A 22,824-nucleotide genomic window follows, 5' to 3' on the forward strand; every position below is an offset into this window, starting at 1 on the left:
GTAAATCGAGTAAAGTAGAGTAAATCGAGTAAAGTAGAAAATGTTTGCTTCAAGTGCACGATATATATTCAATGTGTACGCCCCCGGTAGTGTCCTATAGCAGTCGCACTATACGTCCGTCCATCAGTCAGTCCATCCAGCATTTCGTTTTCCATATTCGCAACACTTAGATATTCAACTTATTTTTCATGTGTGAGTATACCTACATGACCTACAGATGATGTGTGAGTTTCATTCTGGTTAATTGATTTTTGGCGAAGTTATGGGCATTGGACTTAGATTCTTTCTTTATAATAACCATTTTCTAGGTTTATATAAAACGTGTTCAGATATTTAGCTGATTTTTTGTATGAAAGTCTACCTACATGACTTACAGATGAAGTTCGAGTTTTGTTCGGTTCCATTGAAATTTTATGAAGATGTGGGCCTTGGACTTTACAATTTTCTCTAAATTAACTGTTGTGCGACTTTGAAGCGTAGTAGGGAGCATTGTGTTTCACAAACACAGGTCCAGTTATCAAGAACATTCAAACATAATTTAGAATTTTTCCTTATAGTTTCTTTTTCTGAATTTTTTGTTCATTGAATTCCATTATAACTGATGCCATTTTAGAATGCATTTTAATATTTTTGTTGACTTGGACTTTGAGACATTTCTTGGACTAGTGTAGATGTTTTTTATCTATTCACAGGGGCCTTACCCTCACCAGGCCCCGAATTCAAGCAGGCCCCAACATCTTGACAGGTAAATTCCCTTGCCAATGCAAAAGAGGTAACACACTAAGAAGTGTTCTCCAACAAGTCAGGGGTCAAGGTCGATCGATGTCGAACTTGGAATATTTAAATTGATGTGATGTCTATTCATGAGGTTCATTCTAGGAATGCTATCAAGCTGAAAAACAAATAGGTAATACTGTATGCAAACTGGGCTTTCTGCTTTTCAATGAATTGACCAGTATGTACTATTCCAATTGAGGATTAGATTGACTATTAAGAGCTATATTTGTGAGAAAAAAAATCTGCAGGTACCAACCAAGCAGACCCTTATATACTCTTTTCATTATCCCATACCACATCAATGTTAAGTATCAGATTGGAACTGCAGTTAATAAATAGATGGGCTCAGCGTAATTTGTATATTTTTGTTACATTGGTTTTCTTTTAATTTAAGTATAGAAGATCCGAAAATAAGCTTTAATGATTAACCTTGTCAGCTGTTTCACTGAAGATAAATGTAAACAAGACCTTTAAATTGGCATTTTTTGTTGGCAATGCCGCTCTAAATATTCTATGTGTATACAATTTAAATTGAGTAAAGCTCACATTCTTGACTTTTTTGTGCTTCATACGGTGTTGGCCTGTGTCTAATTTTATGTCAAATGATGACTTGTTTTAAATAAAGGACCTTGTAGTAATGATATGAAGTATCTCCTTATTACGCAACTGGATATTGACTTTAGTTAAATGTTGATTTCATAGCTTCAAATTGTAATTAACATGGTATCCATCCAGAAAATCCGCACCAGGCTAATGAACGGCACCATGTCAAATTTTACCCTTCAGAGGAACAACAGGACCCCAGGCCTTTTTTCGCCGTGGCTCAAATGTGGGCTCAAGAAGTAGCCACCCAGCCCGGGCCTCAGTCGTGGGAGCAAGGTCATGATGCACCAATGGTCTCAACTCATTATCTGGGCTTCTCACAACAGCAGTGGAGCAACATGCCTGCAAGGTAGGGATGCAAGTTAATGATTATTAAAACACAAACCCAGTTTTAAAGTGGGTATAGTGTAGTCAATGTTCTGTCTGACCAGTCAATGTTCTGTCTGACCAGTCAATGTTCTGTCAGTTGGTCAGTCAGAGGGGCAGCTTGTTTGCATATTATGTAAAAAGCTTTTGTTTTAAATCTTATTAATATTTCTCATGGGATTAAACTGAAACTTCAAATATGTGATCCCCAGAAAGTGTGGTTTGAGGGTTAGTGGTCATTTGTGTGACAAATTTTGTATTGGCTAAGTTACTCACTAGCACAATATTTATTGACTATCCCTTTATCACACCATACAATAGAATTCAGAAGCTGTATAACTTATTGTATGTGCAAGATTATTAACTAACACAGTTTCAAATAGGTGTGTGAATAGTTTTTAGCTCCACTGGCCAGAGGCCAGCGGGGCTTATGTCATGGTCCTGTGTCCGTCGTGCGTGCGTGTGGCCGTCTGTGCGTTAACTTTTTCTTTAAACATCTTCTTCTCCTAAAGTTCCGGTCCAATTCTGATGAAATTTCTCAAGAATGTTCCTTAGGTGAACCTCTTTCAAATTTGTTCAAATTATGCCCCTGGGGTCAAATTTGACCCCGCCCCGGGGGTCACAATTGAAAATTTGCTGATATAAGGCCTATTTTGTGAAAACTTTCAAAATCTTCATGTCCATAACCATTGGGCCTAGGGTTATCAAATTGGGTATGTAGAGACATCTAATAGTCCTCTACCAAATTTCTTCAAATTATGCCCCTGGGGTCAAATTTGACATTGCCCCGGGGGTCACAAAATTGAACAAATGCTTATATAAAGCCTATTTTGTGCCAACTTTAAAAATCTTCTTGTCCATAACCGTAGGGCCTAGGGCTACCAAATTCGATATGTAGTGACATCTAATAGTTCTTTACTTAGTTTGTTAAAATTATGCCGCTGGGGTCAAATTTGACCCTGCCCCGGGGGTCACAAAAATGAACATTTGCTTAATATATCCGCGGCCCGCGAAATCGTTCCGCATTTTACACTGGTAGATTCTGCCTAAGCATTTTTTAAAAGAGCAATATAATTGGCTGTCGTTTCCCAATCTTCCAATTAAAATCGGTTTCATAAAATGTGTTTGGTATTTCGTATGCAAATGGCGCCGTTGTGAAGCGAAAATTAAGAATATTGAAATGACAAATATCAATCGAATTAACGACTTACATCATATAGTTTTATAGGAATAATGAAATGTGTTTGTCAACGAAAAAGACTACGTTTTAGATACAAGAAACACACATTTTGTTTAGAAATGATCACAGTGAATTTGTGTGACGGAAACCAGTGTTTCTGTTTGCAAATTGGGAGTTCAGTCTACTCGCGAAGTAAAACAATTTAGAAGAGGATCTTTCGAACATGGAAATAGACAAACATGATTTGATTTATATGATAGTTGATCTGTGTACAGTGAGGTCGTCAGTTCTGAAAAGTCGCCAGTTCGAAACAAATTGAAACTAATTTAACATTTACAAAAAAACTTAACACTTTTAACTAAACAAATTATTCAGTCATGAACAATAACATTTGATGTTTTTTTACCTCAAAAACTGGAAGTAAACAAACAAATCTAAACAGTCACCATCAATGAAACGCTCACAGGCGTTTTTTAGAATGGCGCGAATACTCTGTCTGCGGGCATGGTGTTGCGTGAGAAAGAAACGATTATTTTCCTTATCCATTGTCAAAGGTAAGTGATCGTGGTATCGATTTGAAGGATATTAATCACAGAATCAGAAAACAACTTCTTGTGTACATTTACAGTTGAACTGTTGATTAAAACACGTGAAACAGACAGTCTGGTACAGATGTCAGTTTTGAAACACCCGTTTCGCGTAACGGGGGTTGTCTCAAATGTATTTATTAACTTTCACACAGCTATTTAAACGGGTCAGAGTAACTGACATTTGAATTATTTTCGTAAATTAAAGTACATGGACAGTCTGTATTGCATAAAAAGCTTAATTTTTAACCAGGTTTTCCGAAGGAAAAAACTGGTTATTAGATTGGCGAATGCGGGCGGGCTGGCTGGCTGGCGGGCTGGCGGAATGAGCTTGTCCGGGCCATAACTATGTCGTTCATTGTCAGATTTTAAAATCATTTGGCACATTTGTTTACCATCATTGGACGGTGTGTCGCGCGAAATAATTACGTCGATATCTCCAAGGTCAAGGTCACACTTTGAGTTCAAAGGTCAAAAATGGCCATAAATGAGCTTGTCCGAGCCATAACTATGTCGTTCATCGTCAGATTTTAAAATCATTTGGCACATTTGTTCACCATCATTGGACGGTGTGTCGCGCGAAATAATTACGTCGATATCTCCAAGGTCAAGGTCACACTTTGAGTTCAAAGGTCAAAAATGGCCATAAATGAGCTTGTCCTGGCCATAACTATGTCATTCATTGTGAGATTTTAAAATCATTTGGCACATTTGTTCTCCATCATGGGACGGTGTGTCCCACGAAAGAATCACGTCAATATCTCCAATGTCAAGGTCGCCACGACTAAAAATAGATTAAAAAAAAAAAAAAAACTTACAAAGGGGGTTAATTTTTTTTGGTCATTTCAAAAGTTCAGTTTGAGTTTTCTCCCTTTATCAGATTTTTTTTTCACAATGAAAACCTGGTTTTGTGACAATTTTGTCCCTTGTTTTATTTTAATTGAAATTAAATGATAGTTAAATTGTATAATATTGTGTCAACGAAAAGGTTAGACATCGATCACATATCAAATATGTTTGCAGTTAATCTTCATGGAATAAAACAACTCAAAATGGGAATATCTTGTGTGCACCCTTCATGAATATGCATATCTGTATCATTTTTGTAAAACAATAAGAAATTGTATTTCTTCATACTACTTGAAAATTGAAAATAACTAAAGTTTATCTTAAAACTGACAAAATGCTGAATAATATATGTGTTCATTATTAGGAAAGTGTGCACAGACAGGTGATTGGAGGCGGGCTTTAGTGCATAGTGGGACCTCTCATCCAAACGTCACGTCATTGGCGTCCACAGTCTTCTCGTATATTGTGTTTGGCCTGCCTGTCTGTCTGTCATTCTGTCTGTCATTCCGTCTGTCATTCTGTCCCAAAACTTTAACCTTGGTAATAACTTTTGCAATATTGAAGATAGCAACTTGATATTTGGCATGCATGTGTATCTCATGGAGCTGCACATTTTGAATGGTAAAAGGTCAAGGTCATCCTTCAAGGTCAAAGGTCAATTTATGGCTTCAAAGTGCCGCAATAGGGGGCATTGTGTTTCTGACAAACACATCTCGTGTTTCACATTTCTTTAAACTTTTTAACTTTAATATATGCTCTTTAACAATAGTAGACACACTGCAAAATTCATCATAGATTGATAGACGGTTTTGTATTGGGATTGTAGTTAAATTCCAATATTATGTAAGGTTATCTTTGAAACCTATACAAAAAACTATACCATATAAATGTGTTAATATTACAAAGGCGTGCGGGACAGGCGATTGGAGACAGGACCTCAAGAAAAAGAATACAAGCACAAAACCAGAAAAGAAGAGGAAACAACCAGAGCCAAGTTTAAAAAGAGGGAAAAGGCCTATAATCAAAAAGCTAAAAACATCACACCAGAAAGACAAAGTTCCTATGGACAAAAAAGACAATGACAGTCCCAAAGCATTTTGTAAAGCATGCCATATGACTTGAGAAGAAGACCATGAACTGGATCTGGAACGTGTGTGGGTTCAGTGCGACAAGTGTGATGGCTGGGTTCATTCTGAGTGTTTATCATACTCATTGGAAGAAGACGAGCCTTTCTTTTGTCCTGATTGCCTGTAGATACACATTTATTTCATCAGGTCTGAAAATTATGGTTGATGAATATTGTATTATTCATGCCACATGAAAGTCATTCATAAGATGACATTTGAAGCCATCTCAATAACTTTTTATACTTACTTTGTGTCTTTCGTAAGAATTCTCCCGCAGTGGGGATCAAACACATGTCATAAGAACATAGTGACAAAAATAAATTACTTGTAACTATTGCATGCATTTTTTATGCCCCCAAAGGTGGGCATATAGTGATCGCATTTCCGTCTGTCTGTCCGTCACACTTGCGTTTTGGTTTCGAAAAAAGCTCATAACTGTTGTGTAGCTTCAAATGTAGCCTTTATATTTGGTATGCATGTGTATATGGACAAGGCTTTTCCATACGCACACACATTTAAACCCCTTTGCCCTTGACCTTGAACTTAAGGTCCACGTTTAGGTTTCAAAATCTGCATTTAGGTTTCGAAAAAGCGTTTTCTGGGGCATATGTCTTACTATGGAGACAGCTTTTGTTCATTTGTATGTATGTCATCTTCGTTTAATCAGCAGATAGAATTCTTTAATCTTCAGCCCGACATGGAAACGCCTTCAACATGGGGTAACATCAATGGAACAAACATCCATGAGAACAGGACTACAGACTGTTACCCTACCCCCAACATTACAACTTTTGACTCAAACAAAATGACACTCAAGAACTCTGTGATAAAAGGTTACCATGTTTTTATGATTAGACCATTTATCACCAGTCCACCATCACAGTTGATTGTTGACCGAGATTATAGTAATAAAAAGGATCCAGATGCATGTTTGGTATGGTTGCCAACGTTGGAAACATTTCTTAAAAGTAGCCATAATACAGTTACAGATGAAAAGCGCCAGCTGACATTATCAGATTAAATTATGCCCCTGGGGTCAAATTTGACCCCGCCCCGGGGGGTCAAAAAATTGAACATTTGCTTAAATAAGGCCTATTTTGTGAAAACTTTTTAAAAAAATCCGTCCATAACCATTGGGCCTAGGGCTACCAAATTTGGTATGTAGTGACATCTTATATTCCTCTACCAAGTTTCTTCAAATGTTGCCCCTGGGGTCAAATTTGACCCTGCCCTGGGGGGTCAGAAAATTGAAAATTTGCTTAAATAAGGCCTATTTTGTGAAAGCTTCAAAAATCTTTTCGTCCATAACCATTGGGTCTAGGGCTACAAAATTTGGTATGTAGTGACATCTTATAGTCCTCTACCAAGTTTCTTCAAATTATGCCCCTGGGGTCAAATTTGACCCTGCCCCAGGGGGTCAAAAAATTGAAAATTTGCTTATATTAGGCCTATTTTGTGAAAACTTTAAAAATATTCTCATCCATAACCATTGGGCCTAGGGCTACCAAATGTGGTATGTAGTGACATCTTATGGTCCTCTACCAAGTTTCTTCAAATTATACCCCTGAGGTCAAATTTGACCCTGCTCCGGGGGGTCAAAAAATTGAAAATTTGCTTATATAATGCCTATTTTGTGCAAACTTTAAAAATCCTTCTGTCCATAACCGTATGGCATAGGGCTTCCAAATTTGGTATGTAATGACTTCTAATAGTCCTCTACCAAGTTTGTTCAAATTAAGCCCCTCGGATCAAATTTGACTGTTCCCCAGTGTCACAAAATCGAACATATGCTTATATTGGGCCCATTTTGTGCAAACTTTAAAAATCTCTTGTCCATAACCATTGGGCCTATTTCTACCAAATTCGGTATTTAGTGACATCTAATAGTTCTCTACTAAGTTTGTTCAAATTATGCCCCTGGGGACAAATTTCACCCTGCCCTGGGGGTCACAAAAATGAACATATGCTTAAATAAGGACTATTTTGTGCAAACTTTAAAAATCTTCTTGTTCATAATTATAGAGCCTAGGGCTACTAAATTTGGTGTGTAGTGATATCTAATAGTCCTCTACCAAATTTGTTCAAATTATTCCCCGGGGCAGGGACCTATACAAACAAACACAAAACTGAACATATGACGTTTACCAGGGGAGATTACTGCGGCCGTGTGGCTGTGACCAACAACTGCAACAACATCTTGTAAACATGAGATAAAACCCTGTCATTTAGTGCCATTTTAGATCAGATGGTGACTGCTTACAAAGGAATTGAAGTAAGAAAAAGTATAATGAATGTTTTTCTTATAAACTGAAAAAAGTCGGGTTTTATTTAAATATGTCAGTGAACATATATCCGGATAAAAATATTTCGGATGACATTTCATGTCTTTTTTGTAGTGTTTAAACCAGTTTAATAATATCTTATTGATTTTAAAAACACAACTTCCATGAACATAATTATTTCAAGAAAAGTCAATATATGATACTGCATGGTAAACTCGAACTTTGTATCCAAGAGAAGGTGTTTGAATTAATGAAGTGCAATGTTCTTAACTATAGTATATGCTGCTTTTTAATAACTAATGATTCATTGTTCCATTTCTGAATCGTGACTTATGAATTGTGGATATGATTGTCAATTGCTCAACGATCCATATATATTTCTGACCATTTTATAATTTTCTTAAAATAAGTTATGAATTGATGTTAGAAGTCAAATGTATTTCTTAATTAAATACATTTATAAATATAAAGAAATAATCTTTAGATTATCATAATATTCTCAGGCCTGTTGGTCTTAGTGATGTGTGGGTTGTTAATTATATTTTGAGATGATTCTTTACAAAGAAAGATGCTACTATTGTATTTGTTATAAATGTGTGAAAGGCTCTAAGAAGGAACCAGAGATTATTAACCCTTTACCAAACACTAACAGGATTTTACGGGTTTGTAGCTGACAACTTTATAAATAATTGTGATTAAAGGAGATATTGCTCAAGATGAGCTATTTTTTATTTTATCACAATTATTTCTACCTTACCTGATCATTTCCTTCATATTCCATTACAATTTAATTGTCGTCTGCAACCTCTTTCAAATTGGGAAAGTCCAAAATGTGTCGTTTGGTAAAGGGTTAAGGCATTTTGATTCCTATGGGTCTTGTGAATCTGTTTCAAATCAAATGCGTAGACTTGATCTTCAGCATCTAAAAATATGTGAAATTGAAAGAACGACAATATCTTTTGGAGAGATAAATGTACCTACGTTATAAGCAAAGGACCTGTGCAACAATTCCCAGGCTTTTTAGTCTGTTTAGTTAACACGGTAGTAACTTTTTCCATATATAAAAAAGCTCGCCCTTCCAACTTTTAAGCGCCCAGTGGGACGAGGGATAGAAAGAGAAAGTCACATGCTTGAGTACATTTAAACCCATGCGCATTGCACGTTTTTTTTCGCATATAAAACAGTGGAGCGATACAGGGCCATCATGGCCCTCTTGTTTTTAAACAAAGAAAGCATAAAGTCACTTAGATCACTTGTGATCTATAATCGTAATTGAATAACAAAAAATGTGAAGAGAAAAGGTTACATTGCACCAAATTGTCCATTATGTATTTGTCTTTCAGCGTTTCTTGTTCTGTGACTAGCAGTTTTCAAGCAACCAAGCCTTGTTGGCACAAAAGCAAAAACAGCAGCAGCAGCAGTCTAGTAAGCTGTCTTCCTAGCTACCTAGTTACAGCAATGTGTTGCAGCGCCGTGCCAAATAAGAATTGTTGTAATAAAACCCAACGGAGTTAAAGAAAATATTTGTTGATTTCCGTTTAAGATTATAATGGTATATGGTTAAGACATCAACAACCCTGATGTATATGCATTAAAACTAATAGAAGTACGAATGCAAACATTATAATATACATTTCTTTATAATTTGTATTTATTCTCAAATATTTTAAGACGGACGTTATATTTGTTTCAAAATATATTTTAAAATATTGTTATGTTTTACTTTGCTTTAACTTTTCAAGATTTTCTATTCAATATGCATCTGTTTTTTAACCAGGTTGAGGATCTCCCTGCACCCCTCTGAGCCTAGCGATTAAATCTTCAGCCGCGATCTTGACCCTTGGGGGTCAGATTTAAGGTCACAAGGGCTTGGGTGATAATGCCAGTAAGAAAGTGTAAGATTTGAAAGGTATCTGTTCTCATATTGTGTGAGTAGATTCACTTACCCAAGTGACATAACTAAAATACAAAAAGGCAGCACATACTAAATAACCAAGCAAACTTATTACTAACAATTTTACCAATATATTGCAGTGCATATGGTATTTTTTAGCAATATGTTCTAACTGCGGTTAGTCCAAATATATGTTGTCCCAGCTTAGAACCCAACCAAGGCATTTCTTTAATGCATCACTCTCGTCGGTGTATAACAATTATTTTCAGTTATTCAATCACTTTTACATAGCTGTTTAGATAATACTTGTAAAACTATATGAAACACTACATGACCCAGTTATTAAATATTATTCCATCATTATATGTACACGAAATTACTGCCAAACAATAACAAACTCTACGAACAATATTGCACAATCTTTCTATAGCAAACAACATGTCTGCAGCTAAATACACCCTTTCCCTTTAAATATTGATTAATTGTTTTAGTTAACGAATTGGCCTTACAACATGACGTGCAAGACTGCAATGAAGAGCTCATTATCCCCACTTAAATGGATGTAGCCAAGAAATGATACGATATTTCCCAGCTGCATACCTACTCTGGTATGTATGGGTTTAGTTAAAAATTACTTATCATATGCTTTTTAGTTGAGAAAAGAATGTTATTATTTAAATAATAATTGATCTCAGTGAAAAATATAAGAATTTATAATATAATATTACAGTAAATTTAAACCCCGAAAATTCAAATGATTTCACAATAAAACACACATGTATCATGTTTAAGCTTTTCTCGCGTAAGTTTGGTTGTGTGTTGTTCTAACAAATGCAAACATAAATTGTTGCATTTGGTGAATCATCAATTATGTATAACACAATTTTTTCCAGAAACACGTATAATTAACATATGTGTTGTTAACCTGCCACTTGTTTTTAGCTCACCTGAGCGATAGCTCAGGGTGAGCTATTGTGATCACTCACCGTCCGGCGTCCGTCCCTCCGTCTGTCTGTCTGTCTGTAAACAATTTGTAAACATCTTCTTCTACTAAACCATTGAGCCAATTTCAACTAAATTTCATGTGGAGCATCCCTAGGTCATGGGACAAAAGAATTGTTAAAAAAAAATTGATCACATAACCAAGATGGCCGCCATGACCATATATGGTAAAAACCTTAAAAAATCTTCTTGTCAGAAACAGCTCATCAGATTTTCAAAAAAATTCACAGGGATGACCATTGAAGGCTCCCCTGAAAAAGTTGTTGAAAGAAATTTGATTCGTCAAAAAACATGGCCACAGGAGCTCGTTGAACTTTGCATGTTTATTCGTTTTTGCCTATTTTGTGAAAACTTTCAAAAATCTTCCACATTTTTTGTCCGATCCTTTCCAAATTTGCACAGTGTCTTTATATCAATGATGACTCGAACCCTACAAAAAATGAGCATTATTGGTCCATGAAGTACAGAATTACCTCCCCTTGAATTGAGAAAATGGTGTTTATGCAATAAAGTCCAAATTTTTCATCCAATTCTTTCCAAACTTGCACAGTGTCTTCATATCAATGAAAACTTGAGCCCTGTCGAAAATAAGCAACATCGGACCATTAAGTCCATAATTATCTCCTTGAGATGGCAGATTTAGAAATAATTATAGTGTACTCTTTTTTTCCAATTAATAGTGCTATTAGAGTAAAGGATTTGCTGGCTACAGGCCAGGTTTCTCTGACACGATTCTCTTCTGATGGCTTTGCTGCAGACCACATAAACCCTTAACCCAGAACAGTTAATTCTTTCTGCAAATGTTTGTGACTGTGGAAATCATTGAAATAAAAGGACAAATTGCTGAAATTAGCATTTTCTCCTTTCATCACAATGCTTCCTACCCTATTAAATCAGTTTCTTCTTATTCCATTATAATTTAATTTGTCGTCTGCAACCTCTTTCAATTTGGAAAAGGGTTAACTACCAGAAATCAATTAATGCTGTAGTTTTGTTGATGAGAAATTATTTTTCCTTTAAAATGGGAGGTGATTATTGCTTAGGAAATTGCTCTGGTAGGGTTGAATCATTGTGGGAAATTGAGAAATTGTTCAGTCCAAAATATGTTGATTGGTAAAGGGCTAAATGGATACCATTTTTAAAATGGGAGGTGATTATTGCTTAGGAAATTGCTCTGGTAGGATTGGATCATTGTGGGAAATTGAGAAATTGTTCAGTCCAAAATATGTTGATTGGTAAAGGGTTAAATGGATACCATTTTTTTCCAAGTTACCCTTTTCCTTATGCGAACATGGGTTGCCTGTTTAGTGGATGATATCTTGTCAATTTTGAGAAAAAAGAGGAATCTTTTCAAAACAAGCAAAACTTCCTTTTATCTCAATGTTTAAGTCCACTTTTTAGCGTACCTGAGCAGATCATATTTTCCTCTTAAACCATTGAGCCAATTTCAACCAAATTTCATGTGGAGCATCCTTACGTCACGGGAAAAAAATGTTGTTAAAAAAAAATTTGGTCACATAACCCAGCTGACCGCCATGCCCATATATGGTCAAAACCTTAAAAAATCTTCTCGTCAGAAACGGCTCGTCGGATTTTCAATTTTTTTTACAGGGATGATCCTTAAAGGCTCCCCTAAATAAGTTGTTCAAGAAAATTTGTTTCGTCGAAAAACATGGCCGCAGGAGCTCTTTGAACTTTGCATGTTTATACGTTTTTGCATATTTTGTGAAAACTTTGAAAATCTTCTTGTTTTATCAAAGTATAAGAAAGATATCCTGACATGTTCGGATACTGGATTCTGTAATCAGGATACTGATTTCGCTTACGATGTCCAAACATTCGGTCAATAGGCGAAGTTTTGACAATTAGTTTACTTAAAATTCAGGTGAGCGTTTTAGGGTCATCATGACCCTCTTGTTTCTATAAACACTCATTAAATATAGCTTGGTCATAAACCAAAATAAACTAATATATACCCTCTATTTATTTTATCTTGAATGCCTTGAACGTCAATAAAGTGTCAAGTGTAAGCACAGTGTGGACTTTGGTTAACTCTTTTTACTTTGTTTATATGCAAGTTTATGGCTTATTGCAGAGACACTCATTAGTGTGTTGCCGGGTTGAACCAGTAATTTGATACTTACGTTTCTTCCAAAATATGCTATTATTATTTAGACCTGTTTTGTCTTGTTTGACACATGGAATACTTTATTTCCCGAAAAAAAAACGAATAGCAAAGCGGTGAGTCAAATCTGGAGCATTTACAGTCACAATACATGCACTAGCAGCGGTCACCGTCTTGAGGTTTTGGCATCGCAATGGTGCCGGACCCTCCGGCAATCAACAACATGCAGAGCGAATCTATGGTGAGTTTTTAAGTAATGTGTATGCTGTTGCAATGCTATCCACGGGATTTTTCTAAGATGCCACGGGGCTGTTAGGGGATGGCCCCCCTCTGTACGTTATGCCTTTTGCATTGCCCCAATTTTAGAGATGGGTGGGTGCACGTAGATTTACCATTGTCAGTCCGTACATCTTTAAATCCAGTTCTCAGATTTTTTTATGTCCCCCACTATAGTAGTCTGTTGGTTGGTTGGTTGGTCTGTTGGATGGTTGGTCTGTTGGTTGGTTTGCGCCAACTTTAACATTTTGCAATAACTTTTGCTATATTTAAGATAGCAACTTCATATTTGGCATGCATGTGTATCTCATGAAGCTGCACATTTTGAGTGGTGAAAGGTCAAGGTCAAGGTCATCCTTCAAGGTCAGAGGTCAAATATATGTGGCCAAAATCGCTCATTTTATGAATACTTTTGCAATATTGAAGATAGCAACTTGATATTTGGCATGCATGTGTATCTCATGAAGCTGCGCATTTTGAGTGGTGAAAGGTCAAGGTCAGAGGTCAAATATATGTGGCCCAAATCGCTTATTTTATAAATACTTTTGCAATATTGAAGATAGCAACTTGATATTTGGCATGCATGTGTATCTCATGGAGCTGCACATTTTGAGTGGTGAAAGGTCAAGGTCAAGGTCATCCTTCAAGGTCAGAGGTCAAATATATGTGGCCCAAATCGCTTATTTTATGAATACTTTTGCAATATTGAAGATGGCAACTTGATATTTTGCATGCATGTGTATCTCATGGAGCTGCACATTTTGAGTGGTGAAAGGTCAAGGTCAAGGTCATCATTCAAGGTCATATATATGGGTCAAAATTGCTCATGTAATGTCAATTCTGCAATATTGAAGCTAGCGATTTTATATTTGAAATGCATGTGTATCTCATGGAGCTGCACATTTTGAGTGGTGAAGGGTCAAGGTCAAGGTCATCCTTCAAGGTCAAACGTCATATAGGGGGACATTGTGTTTCACAAACACATCTTGTTTTGTCTATTGTAATCTCCAAATGTGATGCTGATTGTGTTATGAAACTATCCAAACATATTTACTAGCGTGTGAACTTGCTTTCTTGAGTAATGAGTATGTTGGTTTCTATTACATAAGCAGAGTTTTCAGACAAAATTGGAATGTGGGATCAGCCGTGGCTATGATGACAAACACCTTTTCCTTTTTCACATAAGGCGTATAAGTTTTTTCAGAGCATTTGACCTCGCACATGTTTTATGAGCCATCGGCTTGCTATTACGCGCTTGGTTATTTTAATTGATGATAAGTTTTTTGTGTTTCTTCTTTTTTAATAGCAAAGGGTATCTTTATCGAATCTCATCCAAAAAGTCTAGATTGATGATTTGATTCAAATGTTTTTGGAAATAAAGAGGCTATACTTTACCTTAAATATTTATTATTGTATTGATACTTCCGTGAACATCAATTTGCCATATGGATTCAAATCTGATAAGTGGTAACAATCTATAGCAGTCAGTTCTGTTTTATATCTTTAAAAAAATATAATGAAAAACTTACATTGACAGTAACGCGCTTTCTTTTTTTCAGACGCCAATTGACGAAAACGAATCGGCCATTCAGAAACGCAGCCTGTTGCAGCAGTTGTTATCATATTGACCCCAGACATACCTAGGAAGCTAAGAGTTAAATACTGTTTGATTAAACTAGTCTCTAGATACCTCTTGGACTGTAAAGCACTTTTACTGACATGTCTCATCATTGAGTTTGGGGCAGGTTGAAAATGAGTGGCATGGTTCAGACGGAAATAGCAGAATGACAAAGCAAAAGAGTTCAAGAGGAAAACCATAAAGTAGGGTGACCAGCCACATTGTGTTATGTGACAACCCAAGTTGTGTTCAACGAAAAACAATAGTTCATGTCTTTTGAGAACTATAATGCTGACAGTCATTTTACTTTGAAGGTTTTTCTAAATATAGTTACATATAATGAGATAAAAGTTTCTTAATAACTGAAGTTATGTAAAGTATTATTTTGAGCACGAGTATAGCACATACTACGCATTTAGTCATCTGTATTACGAAACTTTCACTACAAATTATTATTCTTATTATGGCACATATATTCAAACTAAAATTTTACTAAACATATATTTTTGAACTTTGATTTTAAAACCTGTCAAACTGTTCCATACTTGATGTACCATACTTGCAATTGTCAAGAATTGCATTTGTCTCATTTTTTTCTCAAGAGAGAAAAATGTTCTTTGATTAAAAAATAAAAACAACGTTATCTTCTATGTAAGATAACAATTTGTTCACATCTGAACATAACACGTAAATTCTTGAAGTATTTTAAATTATTCAAAACTATAATCAGCCATAAGTATGTAAAGAAATTTTGTATAATAAACACTAAAGATATATGTTTGTTTAATGAATTATTAATTTAAGTACAATACGATACTCATCGTTACACAAACGCTTCTCTATGTTGAATAACAAAATGCTTCATTAGGTTACATGATTATACTATTATTGTTTAAATATGAACATTTCTTAAAGTGGCATTTTGTTTAGAAAATTCATTTATAATCGTCACAATAACAATATGCTTGCAGCACTGTCATCCATATTTTATAAATATAATTATATTAAACTTGATACGTATTGACATATGGCTGATAAGTGGATGTGACACTTTTCCAGTTTTGTTACAGTTTTGGTTAACGTTGACAATTTCAATAAAGCTGTCAGCTGCGTGCATTCATTAGGGCAAGTTTTCGTAAATCTCCATAACTAAAACATTAAGCAAATGTGTTAAGGCCAGATGTCCCTAAACGTTTGATTTGTTTTATTGAACTTTTATTGAATGTATGCCACTTGTTCCTTTTGTTGTTGAAATACAAAAAAAGCGTATAAAATGAATGAGAATTTTGTGTCGTGTTTGAAATATTTTGTATTGATAATTGATAAATAGAAAACAGAAGAAACATCTTGCGTTAATTTGTATGCATGTTCAGCTAAAAAAAACACCTGTTACCAAACACAAATATTAGTATTGGACTATAATCGTATTACTGGTATCCGATGCATTTTTAAATTATGCTTTTATTTGTTAGTTTACTGCAAATAAACAATTTTCATAAGTAAATATAAATATAATCTCTTTGCGTGTCTTTACCATATTGATCAAGAGTTCCTTATTTATTACATGATTTGTTATGTCTATGTATGACGTTTATTAATATCTTCAAAATGGTGAGAATACATTACACTGTTAAGAGTATTTTTATAGAAAAAGTTAAATATATCTCTAAACTGTAACCGGACATCTGTTGCATTTATCTGGCTAATTGAATGTAGTATTGTCTATAATCATGCATACTTTTATTATGGTAGTTTTGTTAAGACAAAGCGAATGACTCTAACCATGATGTTTTTGTTCACAGTTACTGTAAATGTTTTGTATGTAGATATGTAAGCATGTTTATGTTTGTGACATGTATTTGCTGATCTACTGTTGATGTTGCACACTCGATAAAGTACATAGCCGTTCTTGTGGAATAGTGTTGTACAATGACCATTTGTTGTTATGGCAAATACAATCGTGTATTTTCACTGCTTTTTAGCTTTCCCCTATTGCACCTGTGGGGGGGACATTTTTCGTTTTATTTGGACTGTCCGTCTGTCTGTTAGTCCTCCGTCAAACTGTTGTCACCCTTGATGACAATTTACAATTTTATGAAATATTAGTGACAGATCTTTCATATTGCACAAGTCGGCTTATGTTAAAAAGGTTATCATGACCGAATATGAACGTTTGTCAGTTTAAACGAGCATGAACGAACCGTTTCTTCATCATTCAACATTCAATGTTGGTTATACTTTCCACAAATGTTTACCATTATGAGATGGTTTTGAGGTGTAAGACCGATGTCCCCAGGTGAAAGGTAAAGATCAAACTTGAACGTCAAGTGTCAAATGAGCATTGATAAGCCTGTCCAGATCATGCAATTTCAAAATAACTCACCATGTGGCGATGCCATGTCATACATAAGTTATGTGCCCCTTGCACAAAAATCAATGGCACACTGAGTGATACACCTGTCAAACATGGACTTGCTGCAGCTTGTTAACTAATTACCCGGTACAAGTATTGTTGACAATGTTATTGACAGGTTACCGACAGGCATCCAGTACTTTGATCTGCTCAGTAATCATACCACTTTTTGTATCTTATTTGTTTTTATTTATAGTTTGACAACACACATTGTGGTATTTTCTAGACAAAAGTAAGAGAGCATTATGTTCAATCTTTTTATCGTATTTCTCAAAGCCAATTAGATACGATATGATTAAAGGGTAAATGTAAGATATTGTTCAAACACGACTCATGGTTATCGCATAAAAAGAAAAGCACACTATTTCATCTGGATGCATTCTGTTTCGTCAGCTAAAGCTATTGCATAAAGACAAGTGCAAACAGGTCATGACACTGTTGTAATATTTGGTTTGCGTAGAGCAAATTTGGCTATTGTGACGATTCTCACAATAAAATAGCAAAATCAATTCTTAAAGAATAAAAATCTATTTCAAGCAAGTTATACTAATTGAAAAATATGTTCAGCCTTAAAAGAACAGTATTTACACTCGTTTCTTTGTTATGTTTGTTGTGAATTGTGTTTTCTTTTTAATAACACAGTTCAGTTAAATTATAAACCAGTACATTGGTTTTGGACGATAGGCGACTATAACTCTACATAGAGGATTGGGGCGCATGCCTTAGAAACAGATGAGAGACAACATCAGTGCATTAAACGATAAAAGGATTTAGTGTACGGAGTTATTAATAATTTTGAATTCAACTGATATTAATGCGAGTTGGATGTTTTATTTCTGATGATTTAACATGTTAGCTGCTTAATGTTTAACGTAAACCTGTGTATGGAATTGTGGCAATCCTATCATTATTGGGACACATTAGTGTATAAATATTCAGAACGCTCTCTGGATAGGGATCGAACTCAGGATGTCCTCTGATCTCAAGCGGACAAGAACTCAACTACACCACTCCGAATTCACCATGACCTAAAATAACCTCGCTAAAATTTTGAGCGAATCGTCTAAAAGTGCATATTGAAATATTTGATCTCATGGAAAAACGAAGAATAGCGAATCATTATCATGTATATCTCGATATCTAAAACAATAGCCTTTATTCTGATAATTTCAGCAGTTTCAGAAATATTTCCTATCAGACGAGAATACAAACTAGAAATCAATCAAACAAAAATAATGAAAACATGCACGTTATTTGTGTTTGTTTCAATAATAAGAATACACTCAATGAATTGCGAAGTGTCAATACAAGACGGGTACCGAAGCTACACAGATATGAAACCACTGAGATTTTCAGTGGTTCGCTAAAACCTTTTAATATATATAGTCCTATTAAAACTACGATATAATCTTACAAAATAAGTCGGTACAATAGTATTTTTAACCAGGTTTTCCGAAGGGAAACTGGTTATTAGATTGGCGAATGCGGGCGGGCTGGCTGGCTGGCTGGCTGGCGGGCGGAACAAGCTTGTCCGGGCCATAACTATGTCGTTCATTGTCATATTTTAAAATCATTTGGCACATTTGTTCATAATCATTGGACGATGTGTCGCGCGAAATAATTACGTCGATATCTACAAGGTCAAGGTCACACTTTGAGTTCAAAGGTCAAAATTGGCAATAAATGAGCTTGTCTGGGCCATAACTATGTCATTCATTGTGAGATTCTACAATTATTTGGCACATTTGTTCACCATCATGGGACGGTGTGTCGCACGAAAGAATCACGTCAATATCTCCAATGTCTAGGTCACCACAACTCAAAATAGATTTATTTTGAAACAAACTTACAAAGGGGGGTAATTTTGTTTGTTCATTTCAAAAGTTCAGTTTGAGTTGTCTCCCTTAATCAGATTTTTTTCACACTGAAAACCTGGTTTTGTGACAATTTTGTCCCTTGTGTTAATTTCCTTCTACTGTGAAATGTGTGTTCCGTTTTTCGGCGCGCGCTGTTTAACCCAGCTTTTCATCTAAGTTGACCTTTGTATTTGTCCAATGAATTTGAATATGTAATTTCCCGCCCGTATGCCTGAAACGAAATAAAAAACGTGCAATCTAAAAACAGTTTTCACATTAACATGAAGATGTTATTCAATTGACTTTATAATTTTGGGAAGTATAGGGTACAAAATGGATTCATGTACTATATAGCGTTCTGCAACGACGTTAACTGCGTATTCAGTATGAAACAATTTTATAAACTGGCTTGAGAGATAGAACAGTTTCACCTTAAACTTGAAGTCAATACAGTTTGTGCATGCCCCTTTATATTAAGACGATTGTCAGCTCCAGAACGGTTGTACTTAAAGGCTGTGTTCTGATATTTAGAATACTACTGTATTGCATTCTGTCTATTGGTATGTTTTGGATCATATGAATATTGCTGTTCTCTATCCTAATATACGCTTTGATGAAACTATTTTTAATTGTTTTCGAAATTGACCGTTAAACATGTAAATGTTAAAATGTGTAAACAAGTCGACGTTCCAGCAGTGAAATCGTTACCCCACTGTAATGAATTGCATTCTAAACCGATAGTTATCATGGTAAGTTCGCGGTTCGTAACATAATCGTTATATGAACGCTATTGGTTTAACAAGGTGAACTTGAATTTTTTTTACCAGAAAGATCTTTAATGAAGTGATCGGCGATAGTATTATGGTATATCACTCATAGGTTTTTATTGTCTTTTCACAAATTAAATGATACGCATCAGTTTTGATTAATGCAATTTGAACTATTTCACCATACAGACCAATTTATCTATTAACAATCGAATCAGATAATAGTTTCCGACAAACAACTAAAACGGGTCTGTTCGAAGAAAGCGAGTGTAAATAGTTCAAATATGTAAAAATGACTCGTATTGGCCGATTGACTTATATGTTGTCTGTTATTTTCATTATTTTTTGTGTTTGTATATTTTGTTTTTATAGATGTATGATCATTTAAATATAATAAAGCGAAATAAACCGTGAGATCTGGCGCAACAGCCCGTAATTGATTTGTGTGTGATGCAGCAAATAATTGCGCAGACAATAGGCATTCGATATCCTTGATCTCCATAATATCCTTAAAGGGATCTTTTCACGGTTTGGTAAATTGACAAAATTGAAAAAAGTTGTTTCAGATTCGCAAATTTTCGTTTTAGCTATGATATTTGTGAGGAAACAGTATTACTGAACATTTACCATAGTCCAATATAGCCATTATATGTATCTTTTGACGATTTGAAAACCTAAAAATTATAAAGCGTTGCAACGCGAAACGATCGAATAATTTGGAGAGTTCTGTTGTTGTCGTTCAAATTTACGAAACTACGAAGATTGCTTATATAAGGTATAAAATACTTAACAAGTGTCTACCCGGCGGAATAGCCGAGAGGGCTAATGCGTTTTTACTTCAGACTAACTCCAGGACTCCGGGGGTCACTGGTTCGAGCCCTGGTACCGGCTACTTTTTTTTCCTTTTTTAAATTTTATTCTTGATTTTTTACTTGAGCTTTTAAGATCCAATGTTTACATTTATCAATATAAAGCATTTAATGACAAACTTCAAAATATGCCAAAATCTGTGAAAAGGCCCCTTTAATACATTTTTGAACTTTCATTAACACCAACCACAATAAACGCGTATATAATGTGTAAAGATATTTTTGTTTAATATTTCGCTGCAGTCGAGACCATAAGCTTGGTCAGGGCAATGACGCTCAATTGGTCGTTGTCGGCTCAGGTACGACTAAAAAGTACGCCGGATACTCATAGGTATACTACAATGCATCCCGGGTACGGAAAGTACGCTTAAAAGCACCCGGTCATACTTTGGTGTACTTTTTAGTATATTTACTTTACCCCGAGTATTTTATAATATGCGTAATAGTACCCGGGGTACTTTTAAGTAGCACCTGAGCCGACAATGATCAATCAAGCGGCGCTCACACTTGCACGTGAAACATAAGGGCAAATCAATGTGTTTATTTTCATATCAGAAAAATTGAAGCCATGATCTTAATCAGATCAAGTCTATTTTGTTCAATTGACTGGAATGTGTAAATGCGATATATGGGAATTTTACTCGAGTAACAAATATAGTAAACCTCGAATAGTACAACATATTTCAACGTATTGGCAATTTTTAGAAAGCGTGTTGTCTGGGTAGACCAATGCAGTGAGTGTATTTGGAGAAAGTTATATATAACATTCCCCGGGTAATGATCAAACTCGTGTCCACTCGACCGCAAGATGGACACAATATCAACTACAACAGCGCGACATTATCGTGATGCCAATTGCTTCTAATATAGAAAGAAGGAACAGAAAGACAGACTCGCACCAATCTACTTCCGGCCTTGCCAGCCGTCGACGTAATCGCAATACCCTTTTACTAGGAGTGTATACTGTTTTTAATGCAAATATCCAAGTAAATAAATGAAAACGTGTCATTAAATGGGTAGTTGTGTTGTTTAAACTGAATAAGTACGTTGTAACGTATTCATTACTGTACAGTTTAACCTCGGTGCATCATACTACTTTCATAATCTATATTGAAAAAGTCTGAATTACATCGCCTATTTTTATAACGCACTTATTTGCATTTCGCTTGTGTAGTTGTCATCACAGGGGCCAGTCAAAAAAAAAGTATATATAAGAAATATATCTTATGTATACTATTTTTTTTTTGACTGGCCACTGTGGTTGTCATGATAATATGCATTTTGTCTACATCATGCCTTACTCGTAAATCCGATATAAACGAATAGAATACATCATAGCATCTGTATTTGATGTCCAATCTGCATAAATCCTATATATGGACAACAACCAATTATGTCATCACGAGCGAACCGGATAGCCGAATGAAAACGACAATAGATGCTCTACGCGGACTAGATTTATCCGGTAATGACACGTTCTGGTTATTGTAAATCCCGGCTTCATGATGATGATAAACACGATGGTGTATGATGATAACTAGGACACAGACAAAAATGATGGTAATGATGATAGCGACGATGATGATGATGGCAATGATACTGATTCTGATGGTGATAGTGGTCATCGTGTAAGGATGGGGATGATGATGTTGATGATAAGGAGGAGGATGTTTTGTGTGTGTAATCTAAGCACTTTTTGCAGATATGGCATAAATGGCCGTTTACTAAATTATCAAACTCTTGTGAACAACATATGGTAAAAACGTCAGAGCAAAACGAACCATTAGTAGTATAAAAGTAGGGCTTTCGCGGCCATCTTGGACGGTTTATACCGCCATCTTGGACGTTCCAACGTTCTGATTGGTTGTAATGGAGTGAGATCGGCCTTCTGATTGGTTGATAGGTTTGGCGGTCTTCTTGGCGGTTTACAACCGTCGGTTTTTGGCGGTTTGATATATGATGAGTAAGAATGTTGGCGGTTTGACGCCATCTTGACGGTTTCACTTCCGTCGGTTTTTAGCGGTTTCGTATGAGTAAGAATGTTGGCGGTTTGGCGGCCATCTTGACGGTTTCCGTCGGTTTGAAATATAATACGTGAGCATTTTATCGGGCGGTTCGAATATTTGCCGCTATATTGACGATTTCACTTGTGTCGCTTTGAAATATGATAAGTGAGCATTTTTCCTGTTTCACCGCCTTCGGTTTAACATTTCATGAGCGAGCATGTTGGTGG

This window comes from Dreissena polymorpha, chromosome 8, assembly GCF_020536995.1.
Source record: "Dreissena polymorpha isolate Duluth1 chromosome 8, UMN_Dpol_1.0, whole genome shotgun sequence".
NCBI lineage: Eukaryota > Metazoa > Mollusca > Bivalvia > Myida > Dreissenidae > Dreissena > Dreissena polymorpha.